The following is a 15616-nucleotide window of genomic DNA, read 5'->3' on the forward strand; positions in this document are numbered from 1 at the left end:
GCAATCACATGCTCGTTGGACAGGCCCTTTAGGTCACGCTTGCCGCATGGAGGCGCATGCTCGTGGGACAGGCCCTTGAGGGTGTCAGGAGTTATTGGGAGAGGCAGGAGAATGGGGTTGAGAGGGTAAGATAGATCAGCCATGATTGAATGTAGTTGGCTTGATGGGCCGAATGGCCTAATTCTGCTCCTATAACATGATCTAACGCGGTGCAATGGCAGGTCACTGCAGTCCTGGTCATTGGAGCAGGATGTACCCAAGATACATCCCTAACTAATACACCTTCCTGGCCAATCCTACAGTAATGTAATAAACATTGACACATGATAGCCTCACAATTGTGCGGTTCAAATATAATTAAAACAGTGTAAATTTAAATGATTATATGAATTTCGCCTCATTTATGAAGATTATTGGAATGAAAACTAACTCGGTGTAACAGATGGTCAGTAATAAATTCATTTGGCATTTTAGTACCAATCTGCAGCGTTGAACAGAACAAGCCTTAATTTCCCTTATTTTACAGTAATTGCTTGCACAAACATTGCATAAACATATTCAGAACAGTTGGCGTAGTTTGGATTTAGAGATGTGGCATGGAAACAGGCCCATCGAGCCCGACTGATCGCCTGTTCATATCAGTCTTCTGACATCCATGTTTCCCATCCACTTCCTACACACCAGGATGGTGATTTACAGAGGGCCAATTAAAGTGCAAACCCACACGTCTTTGGGATGTGGGTGGAAACCGGAGAACCCGGAGGAATCCCACGCAGTCACAGGGAGAATGTGCATACTCCGCACAGACAGCACCCAAGGTCAGGATTGAACCTGGGTCTCTGGTGCTGTGAGGCAGTGGCTCTACCAGCTGCGCCACTGTGCAGCTCCCAAATTGAAAATGTTGGTGATGAACAGAGCAGGTTTGGTGTGGCCTTGGATGGAGGGTGAGATCCACAGATGATTGGAAGGTCGGCAATGGAACTCTATGAAAGGTAAAGGTGAGTTTAGATCTAATTTTGTTGAGAGTATGCCCATGTGATGGACAGCAGTCTTATTTAGCCTCCGCAGTTAAGAACAATAAAAACATGCAGCCATAGAGATTCATGGCTCTTCCTGTTCTACAAAAGGAAGCCACACAGGAGGAGGAGCCATCTTGGTGAACGGCTGCTAGCCAGCAGCTGTCCGTTTTAAATTCGTTTTTTTAATAGTTTTTAGTGAGTCCTGTTTTTTGTTTGTAGGGGATATGGTCTTTTTAATGTGGGGGGTAGGTGTAAACTTTATTTCTAGGTCCCTACCTGGTCGGTGTGGCAGCCTTTTCTCCGGGCTGCCCGTCGACCGTCCTCGTGGCCTACCTGCGGGCTTGGAGCGCCGTTTCCTGGCGGGGACCGCCCAGCACCTCGGCCTTGGCGGTGGCACAGCGTTGAAGCGCTGGAGCGGAGTGGAGTGGAGCGGGCGATGCCTTGCCTGGGTCGCCGCGCTGGAGCTCTGGCGAGCTGGACCGCCGAGAGCAACATCTCCGGGCTGCGGGGCTGCGGAGCGGAGAGGCGGCGTGCGGAGAGGCGGCAGTGCGGCGAGGTGGCAGTGCGGAGAGGCGGCGCCGACTTTTTCATCGGGAGCCTGGGAGCTCCAAACCGGCGCGGCCTTGTCGGCTTCGGCAGCCGCGGGCTCCAACCAGGAAGCGGCCGTTCCAGGTGGCCCAGCCGCCGAGAGGACTCTCCCGACGCCGGGGCAAGACCACCCGGTGAGAACGGCCAGGGACATCGGGCCTCCGTAGAGGCAATTGCGGTGGCCTCAATAGGCCTGACTTTGGGGTGAACTTGGGGTGGGGACTGGACATTGTGCCTTCCTCCACAGTGCTATCCACTGTGGGGGGATGATTTTTTTGTCTAATTGTAGTCCTGTAGGTCTGTGTCCAAGATGGCTGCCGTGAAGAGAGAGTGGACGCTGGCGCGCTTTGGCTGCCGCTGCTCCCTCTTCACACTGTGTTTTTGATTTTCTGTTTTTGGATTGAATTCTGTTTTTAATTTGTGTCTCTGTGATGTCTTTATTACTTGTTATATTCCAATTATATGTTATTCCGTTTACTATGTAAGGTGTCCTTGAGATGTCTGAAAGGCGCCCATTAAATAAAATTTATTATTATTATTACTATTACTGGAGTCACACAGAGAATACAGCACGGAAACAGGCCACTCAGCCCTACTTGGCCAGTCTGACTGACATGCCCCATCTTTGACACATAAGCCTCTAAACCTATCTTATTCATATGCCTATCAAAATGTTTTTTAAATGTTGTGATAGTACCAACTTCCTCTGACAACTCGTTCCATAAACCTACCACTCTCTGGGTAAAAAGGTTGCTCCTCTGGTCCCTATTCAATCTTTCCGCCTGCAACCTTAAACCTATGTCAAAGATAGTCACAAAATGCTGGCGTAATTCAGCAGGTCAGGCAGCATCTCTGAAGAAAAGGACTAGGTGACGTTTTGGGTCAAGACCCTTCATCAGAGTCTATCAGCCTGAAATGTCACCCATTCCTTTTCTCCAGAGATGCTGCCTGACCTGCTGAGTTACTCCAACGTTTTGTGTCTATCTTCTGTGTAAACCAGCATCTGCAGTTCCTTTGTGCACTTAAACCTATGTCCTCTGGTTCTTAATACCTCAACTCTGTGTAAATGAGTGTATTTGCCCTAAATATTCCTCTCATAATCTTGAAATCGTTTTTATGTTAAGAAAGTATTGCACTTAGCTCAATTTCCATTTATAAAATTCAATTAAGATGAAGTTACCTGTGGTGATATTTATATATTTGCCTTGAGTCTTGCCATGGAAACTAAATGAAAAACAGAAAGGAGGCATCTGCTACTGTTGGTTGGCTAGAATGTATTTTCTTTTGTCATTGTGAAATTGGTGAGGAAGGCATATTGCCGGAACAATTGCAACTTAGCTTCACGTTGGAGAACCGTTTCACAGTTAACCTGTAACTGGCCACATAAGATTGGCCTGTTCTTTTCTATCATTTATCATTTTGTGTTCCCTACCTTTAGAATGATATGGGCCAAATGCAGGCAGGTGGGACCAGTGTAGATGGGACATGTTGGTCAGTGTGGGCAAGTTGGGCCAAAGAGCCTGGGTTCCTCCCACATTCCAAAGACATGCATGTTTATTGGTTAATTAGCTTCTGTAAATCGCCCCTAGTGTGTAGGAAACAACTTGCGTATGGGATCGCTGGTTGGCTCAGTCTTGATTGGTCGAAGGGCCTGTTTCCACGCTGTATCGCTAAACTAAATGCGAAATCTTGTGCCTGGACTCGTAATCTGGAGATGGGAGTTAAAATTCCACCAGTTCGTTTTCCTAACGGTCATAAATCTATCAGATTCTCATTAGAAAGTCATTTGGTTTGTGATTTATTCTTAACAGCCCTCTGGGGTGAGCCAGCAAGCCATTCTAATTACAGCAGGACCACAATTTTAATGCAGAGAATCTGTACTTTGTACATTGTACAGTGTACACTGTATCTGTACACTGTCGAATACTCTATTATAATCATGTATTGTCTTTCCGCTGACTGGTTAGCACGCAACAAAAGCTTTTCACTGCACCACAGTATATGTGACAAAAAACTAAACTCAAAAAAAATTAAGAAGCAAACAAAATTACTTGGCTTCAATCTTGACATCAAAGTCAAGGTCGCTCCCAGCCTGAAAATCTAAACTGCGGATGCTGTCTGTGTGGAGTTTGTACGACTGCGTGGACTTTCTCTGGGTGTTCCGGTTTCCTCCCACATTCTAAAGACCTGCAGGTTTGTAGGTTAATTGTAGGCTTCTGTAAATTGCTCTGGTGTGAAGGATGTTGAAAGTGGTCTTGCATGGAACTAGTGTACGAGTGATCATCGTTCGGCATGGACCCCGCGGTTCAAACGGCCTGATTCCACATTGTAACTAAAACTAAAACTAAACTAAATCCTTATCTTACAACCAATGTAGAATGTAAGGTAGTGTGGGATACAGCAGGGAAACGAGCACTTCAGCCCAACAAGTCCACGCTGATCATCAATCTGCCTTTCTAATGGTTTGTAACGTTAATCCCATTTCATTCTCCCCCAGATTCCAGTGAACCATGCAATGGGATCAATTTAATCATAATCATACTTTATTATCCAAGTATGTTTTGCATGGAATCCATATTGAGGAGGACCTGACGTGGAGCGTGAACACCTCTGCGCTGCTGAAAAAGGTCCAGCAGAGACTGCACTTCCTGAGGGTGCTCAGGAAGAATAACATCACTCAGAGACTGCTGCTGTCCTTTTATCGGTGCTCCATTGAGAGCCTCCTAACATACTGTGTATGCGTATGGTACACCAGCTGCACAGCGGCTCAGAGGAAAGCGCTCCAGAGGGCCATTGACAACGCCCAGAGGATTGTCGGATGCCCTCTCCTTACCTTGGAGGACTTACACAGTTCCCGCTGCATCAAAAAATCCCAGAGTATTATAAAGGACATTTCCCACCCCGGACACTCCCTGTTTGAACTGTTACCGTCAGGCAGACGGTACAGATCTACAAGGACAAGGACAAACAGACTTAAAAACAGTTTTTACCCCACTGCTATAAAGGCACTAAATGTAGCCGCCAAGGAACGCAGGGGCGATACATACATACATGAAATCGACAGAAGGATGTAGGGCTGGGTGTTTATGCGTGCTATTTTTATGATATTTATTTTAGTTGTTTATCTTTTTAAATATTTTACTTTGTATGTATCGTTAGCTTTTAGAAATGTTTGAATGGTGCACTGACTGGCTGACATTTTACAATTTCGTTGTACATGGTTCATGTTACAATGACAATAAAGAAACTATTCTATTCTATTCTATTCAACATATGAGGAATTTGATTTGCCATACAGTCATACCAATAAAAAGCAACAAAACACACAAAATACATTTTAACATAAACATTCACCACAGTGACTCCTCCACATTCCTCACTGTGATGGAAGGTGAAAAAATAGTTGAATCTCTTCCCTTCTTTGTCCTCCCACGGTCAGGGGCCTCGAGCCTTCCGTTGACGGGACTATCTTGGCTCCCGTAGCCGGCAGTCGGACCCTCCGCATTGGGACGATCAAGCTCCCGCATCGGGGGGATCTCAGCTCCCCCGCGTCAGGTGAACAGACCCCGGGTCGGGGCTGGTCGAACCTCTTGCGACTTTGGAGCTTCCCGATATCAGTCTCTCTACCCGAGACTGCGAGCTCCTCGATGGTGAAATCCGCAGGCCGCGGTTGGATCATCAGGTGAGGGATTGCAGGCTCCGATGGTAAGTCCATGGCCCCGTGGTGAGGCTCTAATTCAGTCTCGAACAAGGCCACCAGCTCCATGATGTTAGGCTGCAGAGCGACCGGAGATACGATCCGGAAAAAAGTCACATCTCCGGCAAGATAAGAGATTGGGAAAAAAAATGTTTCCTCCGACCCCACCCACATAAAACAAACCAGAGAACATTAACACATACTTTCTTAAACCACACTAAAAACAACAAAAAAGACAAGACAGACAGACTGTTGGCGAGGTTGCCATCACCACCCGGTGGATATTTAACAAGGCTAATTAACAGAATCATACAGCATGGAAACAGGCCCTGCTGTATGATTCTGTTAATTAGCTGTATGACTTGTCCATGCCGACCAAGCTGCCCCATCCACACTAGTCCCACCTGTTCACGTTTGGCTCAGAAGAGGTGGGGAGTGGAATTATGCCATCATCTGCCCCTTTTGTTTCCTTGTCTGCTTCCACCTATCACTCTTCTCCTGCGCATCATCCTTTGCCCTTCTTTGATCCTCCTATCACCCCGCTCACCCCTCCCCCTCTCCTCGTTACACTAGCCACCTTTCCTCTCCGCTCTTAGCCCTGACGGAGGGTCTCAAACTGAAATAATGACAATCCCAAACATTTCCTTAACAAGTGTTGCTGGAAGGTCATCGACTTTGTGAAAGATGCTCTTTGCATCAAAAGATGCTCCAGAACATGTTTGTCCCCCAGCAGTGTGAGATGTCCGTCAGGGAATGTTGCCGACTGGCCCATTCCAGACTGCGGAATACGTGTTGAGGGACTCGCTGAAGCTTGGTGCAGCCAATGCTCTGTCTGGGAGGACTACAATCTTGGGTCCTCCTGCTACATTGAGGGGTAAAATCTGATGGGGACACCCCTCAAATGAGGGAAGGGATATTACCCCAGGGGTTTTGTACAAAGATGGGTGCAAATGTTACTGAGTATTGCACCTGTAGGAGCCATTCAGCTCAAGTCAATATTATTATCATATCTGATATTTTTAGGTTTAGTTTTTATCTGCGTGTACTTTTGTAGATGGGATTTGATACATAGTAGGGATGTGTTCGTTTGTTAGAGGAGTCTGGCACAGACTCTCAGATTAGAAGTTTCAGTTTGGTGTCAGAGAATGAGGAGAAATAGTTTTCTACCATGATCACGACCCACACATGTTACGAGACGCCATATTTTTATAACAAGAAGCTTTTATGCGATTTATATGTTGTGAATGGAACATCGATTAAGAACGGAAAGTTATGAGTTATTTCTTTGTTTTGTATTACTTGAATAAAAAAGCAATTAATCAAGAAACGACATCTAGAAGATTCATCTTAATGTCTTGTGTGTCGTGGGTGCGTTAGACTATACCTCCAAATCATCTCCGATAATTAATGGCTATCGGAGTTGGACTTTGAGAAGTTGTAAAAACTGCCATTATGACACCTTTGGGTGTACAGACATTGAGAATGTCTGAAGAGAGATCATTGAAGTTTAAGTTTTGAAAATATAATTTTATTCTGAATCATTTATTTTTGGAAAAAAAAATTATTTCATGCAAATGATGCGGCTTGAACTGTTGCGTTCCTCCCGCTATTCGACAACGTCGTGGGTGAAATAAATGTCAAAATTCGCTCTAGATTCCAGCATCTGCAGTGATTTGTGCCTCCTCAAATTTAACTAAAGCTAACTCTTGAGATTTGTTTGTGACAATGGCAGAGCACTTTGTGTTCAGATATGTTGCTTGTGTTTCAACTAATTTATTCATGTATTCTGTACAATGAAGCAATGCTTAAAAAAAGAGTATACCTGTAGGCTTCTTCTCAACCCTTGGGGTTCGGCTGAGTGTCTGTACATATGTGTCTGTTCTTTGTCTATGTATAAGATCATAAAAGGAGGAGATGGGCTAAATGCAGTTTTTTGCCCAGAGCAGTGGAATCAAGAACCAGAGGACATGGGTTTTAGGTGAAGGGGAAAGTTTTAATAGGAACCTGAGGGACAACATTTTTACACAAATGGTGGTAGATATATGGAACGAGCTGCTAGATGGGATAGTTGAGGCAGGCACTAGCTAGTTTAAAAAAATTAAATTAAATTAAAAATGTCGACATGTGCAATGATAAGATAGGTGGGCCAAATGCAGGTAGGTGGGATGAGTCTAGATGGGGCATGTTGGTCGGCATGGCCAAGTTGGGCCGAAGGGCCTGTTTCAGGACTCTTAAGACTCCTAACTACCAATTTACAGAACTATTTCCTCCCCCCCTCCCCACTTTCTATGATGCTTCTATCATTATAAATAGCACTGTCTCTTTTGCAGCTCGAGCCATTGTTTGCTTGTCCTTGTGCACATGTGAGCTGTGCCTATGATGAACATCTAGAATTCTGCCACATACATTGCTAACTTCAGGAGCATTGTCCTTGCCACGTTCCAATGTCCTTTCTATTTCTCAAACAGTGGCCCTACTTGTCCCAAACCTCATTACCACCTCCTTGGTAAATTTTGTAATCAGGCTGTCCCTGGGTAACAAACAAGTTCCTAATTTACAGTTTGATTTACAGTCCTTAGTTTGATTTTGTCATTAAGTTTGAAGGTACACGAAAATCACTCTATTCTGTTTGTCGCATGTCCATGGTATTGTACTGAAAGACATTGAAAACATGTGAGCAAAAATAAAACACAAAATGCTGGAATAACTCAGATGGTCAGGCAGTATCTGTGGAGAACATGGATAAGTGACGTTTCGGGTTGGCACTGGAGAACTAAAGAAATGAAGAGTCAAGAGTGTTTTATTGTCATAGTAGACCAAGTGGGTCCTATTGGGCCCCGTTCCCCCAATGCAATATTCCACCCCTCACCCGTTCCCCCAACGCAACCCGTTTCCACCACCCACCCGTTCCCCCAACGTAACCGTTCCCCAAATGCAATATTCCATCACTCGCCCATAGCCCCCAACTGCGCAGGCATGGCTCATTTGCCCTCATCCCCCAACACTCCCTCCCCCTCCTCTTCAGCCTTCCTCTTCTCTCCCCTTTCCTTTCTTCCCCTCCTATCCTTTCTCCCCTCTCCTCACCTCTCCCCTCCCCTATCGCACTCCCCTACTAAACACAATGTTTAAATAACATTTCTCCTCCTTCCCTGCCCCACTCTCTCCCTCTCCTTATGACAATGTAACACATCTCTCATGGCACTGCGTGGAACACTGTTGACGAGCAGTTTATGTAAATGAGATCCCATTGTGACATCATAGCTACTAACTGCCAAACTGGCACTGCAGTGTTCAAGTGATTCTTTCTCAAACTTTCTCAAAAATATGAATAACTTGTAAAATATAACATCAATCTGAACTAAACGATACACTACACCACAAGACAATTGTGAGTAAGGTGGTGCAAAAATTGTAGCGCTATAGATGTCCCAGGCAGAACAATGAAACTCTTACTTGCAGCAGCACAACAGAACATGTAAACGTAGTACTCTATAAGTAATATAATAAACAAAAAAAGTTCAGTGCATGACACGCTGAGTTACTCCAGCAAATAGATTGTCCTGCATCTCCTCCTTTCCGACATTCTTCCCACAACCTGCCCTCCATAATAAGTCTGAAGAAGGGTCTCAACCTAAAACATTACCTATCCCTGTTCACCAGAAATGCTGCCTGTCTCGCTGAGTTACTCCAGCATTTTGTGTCCTTTTGTGTATTAACAACATCTGCAGTTTCTACATGATGACTATCTAAGCTGGTCTCGTTTTGCCTCTATATCCCTGTAAACCTTTCTTATCCTTGTACCTGTCCAAATATCTTATAAACGTTGTACCTGCCGCTACAGTCTGAGGAAGGGTCCTGACCTGTAAGTTTACCTATCTATGTTCTCTGGAAATGCTACCTGATCCACTGAGTTACTCCAGCAGTTTGTATTTTCTGCTCAAGACTTCAGCATCTACAGTTCCCTGTGTATAGCTGAAAACACACAAGACTGATAGGAAAGAACGATTCAAGAACAAAGTACAATACTAAAAGTGGAGAGAGTGGAAACTAATTCTGATGTTCATAAGAACTCTATCGTATTTTTGAATTTGATAATATTATGGGAGCTTGTGTATCTCTATGGGTGTCTATAAAGTCGCATTTGTCCGAAACTTGTCCTGAACAAGACGGTCTGTTTCCAACTGCTTCGAACATATGACGAGCATTTGACGACAATGGGCCTGCACTCGCTGCAGGATGAGACAAGACCTCATTGAAACTTACTGAATAGTGAAAGACCTGGATAGAGTGGATGTGGAGTGGATGTTTCCACTAGTGGGAGAGTCTTAGACCAGAGGGCATAGTCTCAGAATAACCTTCAGAAAGGAGATGAGGAGGTATTTATTTTATCAGAGGATGATGAATCAGTGGAATTCATTGCCACGACCTCCATTGGCTCAGTCACTGGGTATCTCTAAAGCGGAGACTGACAGATTCTTGATCAAGATTCAAGATTCAATTTAATTATCACATGTACCAAATAAGGTACAGTGAAATTTGAGTTACCTCGCAGCCATATTAAGTAATTCTGCTAATATTACTTATAAACTCTACCTGATACCTATTATATATCTGTTCACGGCAATAATTTGCCCATTCTAAATTCCACACTTTGGAATCTCTTGTTTACATGCTGCTTTTCACTGCACCTCGGCAAACACAAGAATAAACCTAAATCAACGGTAATTCATTTTGAGGGTTAACAAAAAAAACGAAAAACATGAAGTTCTATGGTAATGGATAAAATGCTGCCACCAGCATAATCAAGGGCGAGTCTCATCCCGGTCACTCCCTCTTCTCACCTCTTCCATCGGGAATAGATTCTTCCCAGTTTCTTGCTAGCTGTTATCAAGCAACTGAACCATCCTATCACCAACTAGAGGGCGGTCCTGAAGATAAACACTGCTGGTTACTCAGCGGGTCAGGCAGCATTTCTGCAAAAAAGGATAGGTGAAGTTTTGGGTCGGCACCCTTCTTGTTTCCCTACAGAAACAACATTGTGCAAACAAGTCAATATTTTGTATTGATTTAAGATGGGACTATTTTAATTAAAACCTCCATGATTAGTTAGGCTCCGATTCTATTTCTTGGCAAGTCGGAGGATGAGGGGTAATCTTATACAGGTGAACAAAATTATGAGAGGAATAGATTGGGTAGATACACAGAGTCTCTTGCCCAGAGTAGAAGATTCAGGAATCAGAGCACATAGGTTTAAGGTAAGGGGGGGGAGGGGAAAGATTTAATAGGAACCCGAGGGGTAACTTTTTCACTCAAAGGGTGGTGGATGTATGCCAGAGGAGGTAGTTGAGGCAGATACTATTGCAATGCTTAAGAAACACTAGACCAAGTGCGGACCCCTTGGGCCCGGACCCCCAAGGCAATATTCCACCACTGACCCATAGCCCCAATTGCGCAGTCGCAACTGACGGGTTCCCGTTGTGACGCCAGAGATCCCCGTTGTGACGTGAGTCACAGCAACCCTCCTCCAACTGCGCAGGCGCAGCCGGCAAGTGGGAGTGCAACTGCGAAGTTTTTAAAGTTCAAAATGGCAATAAGCTGTAAAATATAAGATCAATGTGAACGCATCTCACTCTCCCTCTTCAGTCCCATGTTCCCCTCCTCCATTATCCTCCCTCTCCCCACCCTCCACCAACCATCCTCTGCTTCCTCCCCTCAGCCCCTCCCTCCACTCCTCTCTCTTTCCCTCCCCTCCTCCATTACCTCACCATCCCTCTTCCTACCCCTATCCTCCTCCATTCCCCCTCATCCCCAGCACTCCCACCCCCTCCTCTTCACCCTTCCTCTTCTTTCCCTCTCCTCCTCACCTCCCCCACTCCCCCCTCGTCTCCTTCTATCTCCCCCCCCCCCCCTCCTCCCTCACTCCCCCACTTTCCCCTCCCTAGGGGTAGGAAGAGGAATGGCGAGGTTAGGTTAGGTAAGGGGGAGGTGCAGCGAGACCTGGGCGTGATTGAGGCAGTAGGTTCACGAGATTGATCCCTGGGATGGCGGGACTGTGATATGAGGAAAGATTGAAAAGACTAGACTTGTATTTACTGGAGTTTAGAAGGATGAGGGGAGTTTAAGAGAGAGTTAGATAGAGCTCTAGGGGCTGGTGGAATCAAGGGATATGGGCAGTAGGCAGGCACGGGTATTGATTGGGTACGATCAGCCATGATCACAATGAATGGCGGTACTGGCTCGAAGGGCCGAATGGCCTCCTGCACCTATTTTCTATGTTTTTATCATTCCCCCTCCTCTATCCCCCTCCTCTATCCCCCTACTCCCCCACTCCGCACCACCCCCCCCCCCCCCCCACACAATGAAAATCACAAAAAAAAATATTTATAATAACTTAAAGTTAGCTGTTAATGAAAATGAAAGAAATTGATTAAAACAGTTTTTTTAGAATAAAATCAATGTCAATGAAAATCGCGATTAAAAAATAAATAAAAAAATAAAAAAATTTGGGGTCCTATTGTGACGTCGAACGCAGCTGACGGGCAGGGCAAGTGGAAAAGTGTTTTTTTTTGTAAAGTTTAAAATGTGAATAACTTGTAAACAAAACCAGGTTCGTTCAGATTGAGGGTATAGTTTACATCACAGGACAATGGTGAGTAAGGTGGGCCAAAAATTGTAGCGCTATCGTGTATCGTTTTGGCGGAGATTACGGAACTCACATGCACGCACGCATACAAACAAGATGATAGTTTTAGTAATATAATATAGATAGATTAAGGCTGGTACATGGATAGGACAGGTTTAGAGGGTTATGCGCCAAACTCCGGCAGGTGGGACTAGTGTAGTTGGGACCTGTTGGCCAGTATGGGGAGGTTGGGCCGAAGGGCTTGTTTCCACACTGTATGACTCTTAAGTAAGGCAAAACCACAAAGCACTACCACCCATGCAGTAAGCTTCCAATTGAACCAATAACAAAGGACAGAGTTGACTTGAGTTTCAAAGGTTTCAAATATATTTTATTGTCTTTTATAAGATACAGTGATATTAGTATTGCCATACAAAAAAAAGCAACCAGACACACAGCCACATAAAGGTTAACATAAACATCCACCACAGCGGATTCCCCACATTCCTCACTGGGATGGAAGGCAACGGTCTAATATTTTTCCCTCATTTTTCTCCTGCGGTCGGGGCAGTTGAATCATCAGCAGTCGGGACGGTCGAAGCTCCCGCGTTCAGGCGATCGACGCCCCCGCATCAGGGAGGTCTAAGCTCCTGCTGCTTGGAGCTCCCGAAGTTGCTCTCTAACCAGAGACGGCGAGCTCTACGATGTTAATGTCCGGAGGCTCCCGCGTTTGGAGCTCCAAGGTCGATCCCTGGCAAAGGGATCACCTGCTCCACGATGTTAAGTCCTGCAGGCTCCCTCGATTGGAGCTCCCGGAGTCGGTCTCCAGCAGAGGCCACTAACTCCTCGATGTTAGGCTGCAGTGAAGACGGAGATACGATACGGAATAAAATCGCATCTCTGTTGAGGTAGGAGATTTAAAAAAAGTTTTCCCCACCCCCCCACATAAAACAAGCTAAAGGACACTAAAACATACATTTAACACATACTAAAAAAAGCAAAGAAGGAAGGGATAGACAGAATGTTGGCGAGCCAGCCATTGCTGGCGCCAACCTATTACTGGATGTGAATTGCTTTCTGAGTACTAAGTTTATGTGATTAAGGCACAGTTGGGCCTTTAATGTACATTTTGCAAAAGAAATGCTTGGTGACATAATTCTCTCCTCATTGACAGTGCAATGACTTAGACAAATCACTCACACTGCGAAGATAATTGCCAAAAACAATTAAAAAGACATATGCGATATTGGCTTTTAACATTAAAGATGACAGGAGTACAAGAGGAAGGTACATATCAATTACAAATAGCGCGGCCTCATATCAACTGGAGGATCCTGTTCAATTCATGAAACTTTCAACTTTAGTAATACAGCATGGCAACAGGCCTTTTGGCCCACCTCACCTTTGGATCCTTCTACCCAACAGACCCCAATCAGTGAGGATAGGGGACAAATCATCCTCCACGATAATCCTCAACACTGGTGCCCGCTACACCCACAATTGTACAGCCATGTACAAATTCAAGTTTCAGATTCGCAGACAACACCACCATTGTGGACCAGATATCAAATAATAATGAGACTGAGTAAAGGAAGGAGATCGAGAACCTTGTGACCTGGTGTCAAGGCAACAACCTTTCTCTCAATGTCAACAAGACAAAGGACATAGTGCATGACTTCAGGAAGTGGTGCACATGCACCAGTTTGCATTGACAGCGCTGAAGTAGAGATGGTTGAAAACTTCTAATTCCTAGTGAATCCACCAGGTGGCGCCACGAGCGGCGGCCTCGCCAGCTGCATGTGTGTATTTTAAACTTTATTGTTATTTTTATTGCATCTAAATGTATGTTTTAATGTTTCACCGTAGGTTTGAATGGGGGGGGGGGGGGGGAGCAATAGGGGAAACAGTTTTCAGTCACTTACCTCGATGGAGATGCAACTTTTTTCCATGTCGCATTTTAGCTCCCCTCGCAGCCAAACAACTGGTTTGGTGCGGCCTTTCCAGACCGGAAACCGGCCCAGAGCTTCAGGCAGCAGGTGCGGCACAGACCTACCATCGCGGAGCCTGGGATCCTTTGCCGAGGATCGCCAGTGTTGGAGCTCCGACGGTGGGTGTTTGTTGACTTTAACATCATGGAGCCGCGGTCTGCGGTGCTTCTAGCCACGGGCGCGGTGCGGAATTTAACATCGCGGAGCTGCGATCCTTTGCCGAGGATCGCCAGTGTTGGAACTCCTGTGGACTTTAACATCATGAAGCCGCGGTCCCCAGTAAGAAGCGGCCGATTCGGGAACTCAAAGCCGCGGACTGTGTTCTGAACCCGGCGAGAGAGCCTGAACATCTGTAGCAGCGACTGCGGAGGGTTCAAGGCCCCGACCACGGGTGAACAAAGGAGGAAGATAACTGAACTTTATTGCCTTTCATTACAGTAAAGAATGCTGATTCCACTTTGGTGGATGTTTATGTTAAATTCAATTGTGTTTTGTGTTCTCTTTACTTGTATGGCTGCATGGTAACTCAAATTTCACTGTACCTTAATTGGTGACAATAAATGTGAACTTGAACTAGAGTCAATATAACCAACAACTTCTCCTGGACCACCCTTATTTAAGCAACGACCAAGGAAGCACACCGATGCCGTTACTTCCTTAGAAGGCTTAGGAAACTTGGCATGTCCCCTACAATACACCAACTTCTACAGATGCACCATAGAGAGCATTTTATGAGAATGCATCACAGCTTGGTTTGGGAACAGCTCCATCCAAGACCGCAAGAAATTGCAGCGAATTGTGGATGCAGCCGAGACCATCACACAAACCAACCTCCCTTCTATTGACTCCATTTATACCGCACTCTGCCACGGCAAGGCCAGCAGCATAATCAAGGATGTCGCAACCTACCCATTCCCTCCCCTCCCCTCTCCCATCAGGCAAAAGGTATAGAAGTGTGAAAATGCACACCACCAGATACAGGGACAGTTTCATCCTGGCTGTAATCAGGCAACTGAATCATCTTACCACAATCAGTGCTGAACTACTATCTACCTCATTGGTGATGCTTGGACTATCCTGGATCAGACTATGCTGGCTGTACCTTGCACTAAATGTTATTCCCTTATCATGTATCTATACACTGTAAATGGCTCGATTGTAATCATATATTGTCTTTCTGCTGATTGGATAGCACCCAACAAAAGCTTTTCACTGTACCTCGGTACATGTGACAATAAACGCTGACCACCGATCACCCCATGCACTAACACTATCCTACACACTAGGGACAATTTTTACCGAAGCCAATTAACCTACAAACCAGTACATCTTTGGAATGTGGGAGGAAACTGGAGCACCCCGAGAAAACGCAGGCGGTCACAGGGTGAACATGCAAACTCTATACAGACAGCACCAGTAGTTAGGATCAAGCCTGAGTCTCTGGTGCTGTAAGGCAGCAACTCTGCTGCTGCGGTATTGTGCTGCCTGAGTTACTCCAGCAGTTTGTGTTTTTGTTTTGTAAACCAGCATCTGCAGTTCCTTGTTTCTACCTTGTAATTTGCTGGTTAGTTTATAGGAAAAATATATGCATTAGCCATTTCACCACATTCTCAGTGAGTTGAACAAGCTATGAGTAAAGACCTATAGTACGGTGGTACAGCGGTAGATTTGCTGCCCTACAGTGCCAGGGACCCTGGTTTGA

The sequence above is a fragment of the Amblyraja radiata genome, chromosome 8 (assembly GCF_010909765.2).
Source record: "Amblyraja radiata isolate CabotCenter1 chromosome 8, sAmbRad1.1.pri, whole genome shotgun sequence".
NCBI classification, from domain to species: Eukaryota; Metazoa; Chordata; class Chondrichthyes; order Rajiformes; family Rajidae; genus Amblyraja; species Amblyraja radiata.